The sequence below is a fragment of the Diaphorina citri genome, unplaced genomic scaffold, assembly GCF_000475195.1.
Source record: "Diaphorina citri unplaced genomic scaffold, Diaci psyllid genome assembly version 1.1 scaffold107919, whole genome shotgun sequence".
NCBI classification, from domain to species: Eukaryota; Metazoa; Arthropoda; class Insecta; order Hemiptera; family Psyllidae; genus Diaphorina; species Diaphorina citri.
The window spans coordinates 7,164-10,317 of NW_007484867.1; the positions used below are offsets into that span (position 1 = coordinate 7,164).

The window sequence follows — 3,154 nt, forward strand, 5'->3', positions numbered from 1 at the left end:
ATTACAATATAATAGGTGCCTCTTTACCAAAACTCAATGGCTCGAAAACTCACACCTTCTCCCTTGTCCTCACAGGACCAACCAAACATCCCCTCGGAACAAAGCGAAGCCAGCGAAAGTCCTTCAAAACAATACCGTCTCTATCGAAACAGAATGTTAACAAAAAAGCCTTTCATGCGAGTGCGGGACATTGGGCTCTGTTTTACTGTACTTTCGAGCGGTTCTGTGTTTGAAGTCGAGTGACACCTCCAAATTGAACCCCACCTGTCCTCTCTCTCACTCAAATTGATCATCTCTCTAATATAATTAAAATCAAATCCAACAATTCTATTCATAGACAACCTTTCACTCTGTGTTATGCTTTGATATTTGTTTTATTATTTGAAAAGACAGCATTTTTTTCTTTTTTTTTTAACTAAATCCCCTTTAGGGGTGAGCTATTTTTTCAACCTAATGTGTAAAAATTCTGTATACTGTATTTTGCCCTGTATTGAAATTAGTCCAATTCCATTATGACTTTTCCCTTTTATTCTGCACTAGTACCCTATGAGAAAAGGGGTACCTTTAGCTTGTATTTTAAGGGTTAGTACCCACATTAGATTTATGGGTCTTGTAGGGACCATCAATCTTGTAATCTCATATTGGCTGTGACTGGTAGCAGTATTGAGAGCCTCCATGGCTCATTCAAAAAGTGTAGGGGTATTGTATCAAATGTTTTCAATTTTCTTCCTCCTAAATGACCACTGATAGGGTAGGAGTACATTGGTAAGTATTCAGTGAATTATTGTCCTCAAATGTAACATAGCTTTGTCTCTGATTTTTCATGTCTTGGAATTTAAATAATAAAACAGATCATGATTTCTTTTGTCAAACTAATCTTGTTAGTTTTTGTTATTATTTTGTTTTTTACACCACCCACTACCACTAATGCTGCTATGCCACCTTACTGTTTCACTAGGACTTTCAGTGGATCCACATTAATTTGTCCTCAGTCCTCACAAGGCTAACCGCCATGTGATCAATCTGTTGTGAAAAAAAAAAAAAAAAAAATGAAGGGAGAAATTATTTACACAGAACAACGTTGATTTAAATAAAAATGTATTCATTCATATTGTATTTATTTTTTGCAATGAATAATGACAAGAGAGAAATGAATATAACACAAACAGTCAACAGTACTAGGTGCATAACAATACGTAGGCCAGCGGGGGTAGGTTGCTGCCTAGGGCAAATCTCTGCCACCTACCCCGTCCAAGGCACCTAGGGGTGAGATTTTGTTTACCTAGAAAAAATAAAAAAAGATATTTATTGGTAGAAACCAATAGGGCGAGGTTAATGCCCAAGGCATTGTCTTCCACCTAACCCTTGTAAATCACTGATAGGGTAAGGTTAATGCCCAAGGCATTGTCTTCCACCTAACCCTTGTAAATCACTGATAGGGTAAGGTTAATGCCCAAGGCATTGTCTTCCACCTAACCCTTGTAAATCACTGATAGGGTAAGGTTAATGCCCAAGGCATTGTCTTCCACCTAACCCTTGTAAATCACTGATAGGGTAAGGTTAATGCCCAAGGCATTGTCTTCCACCTAACCCTTGTAAATCACCGATAGGGTGAGGTTAATGCCCAAGGCATTGTCTTCCACCCGACCCTAAAAAATAATTTATCACAATATTTCGTAGTGCGAAGAGAGCGTATTTTAAACGTTAAAATCTTGAAAAATCTTTCTCAGACTGCTATCTCTCTCCCAAATTTGTTTACCCGTGTTTATCTACAACTTTTTACTTTCCTTATCCTATCCTGTCCTACATCCTACAGGAAGGAAAGTTATGGAATCAGCTGAAATTTACGATTGTCAGGTTTTATTTCGAAATTTTCTTTAAGGGAAAGAAATGAAATTTACTCAGTAGAGAAGCTAAAAGTCTCTTTAATAGAGTGAACTCGATCTCAAATAAAATACAATAGACTTTAATTTTATAATAATAACAATAATAGTGCTTTATATTCCTCGATTAGGACTAGAGTCCCCTTACTCCAGCAGCAAACTATGACTATTATTGGTAAGACAAAGCTTATCAATACTGCTCGTATGGGACTACACAGTCCCTTCACCCCAGCAGTATTGTACTGGTTACAAAAAGTACATTTAGGTACAAAAATGTAAGCCAGCAGTGTACAAATCGCCAGCACCTTGAGGTACGAGGAGGTATAACCAATCTCGTACCGAGTACAATTGTACATTAGGTATAGTCCTTTGGGTACAATTGTACAGGTAGCAATTTAGTACCTCTTAGGTACAATTGTACATTAGGTATAAGTATACACAGTATACCTTTTAGTACAATCGAACAGGTAGCAAATCGAACAGGTAGCAAGTATACCTTTTAGTACAATCGAACAGGTAGCAATCGGTACCTTTAGGTACGTAAATTAGGTAAACTTTAAAATGTTTCCTAACTTTTGTCCATTAAAAAAAAAAAAAAATGAGAGAGAGAGAAGGAAAGTTTCTCCTTTCCTACTTTGTTTTTCTTCTACAAGTCAGAATAGACAGTAGTACACTTTCATAAAATTCAAGGGAAGTAAAAGTAAATAAAACACGTAAAGTTACTATTGGTGTCCATGATGCACAGTCAAATACTAGCTGTATAAAGGCATATTAAGCCTAGCTTTATAAACCATATTAAGCTGGAATCAAACCGGTATTAAACTTTGTATGCAGTGTGGACGTGTTGATCCACACAAAAAACATGGTGTGGACGGAGCTTTATGAAGAAAAGAATTGGTAAAATAGACGATATTAAAGATTAAAATATTCAGTACTGTTTTCAGTTGAGCCGTATTTTCCTTTAGCAATTTCTCCTCTTTTGGCATGATAGTGCCTGTACTAAACCATATGAAAAAGAGGGGGAAATTCCAAAAGGAAAATAAAACTTTAATTTTACCAGGCGAGCGTCTTGACCACTACGCCACCAAGGCAGATCTAGGGTACAGTCCATAGAGAAGTACCTCGTTTATACTGCCAGCATAGGACTGAAAAGTCCCTTTACAGCATAGGACTGAAAGGTTCCTTTATATAGGTCCCTTTATTTAGGACTGAAAAGTCCCTTTATTACTCTGGCGAAGTGTTATTTGATTATTTCTATGTTACAAATACAG

General features: G+C 36.7%; 1 long non-coding RNA gene across 1 annotated transcript; it reads right to left on the reverse strand.

The window, feature by feature from the left end:
• Window positions 1-2,100: 2,100 nt before the first annotated feature.
• On the reverse strand, window positions 2,101-3,146 carry LOC103524112. The gene is made up of 2 exons (XR_542098.3): window positions 2,380-3,146; window positions 2,101-2,330 (listed from the first exon to the last, which is right to left on the reverse strand). It is a non-coding gene; the product is annotated as an uncharacterized LOC103524112 (long non-coding RNA).
• Window positions 3,147-3,154: the final 8 nt, after the last annotated feature.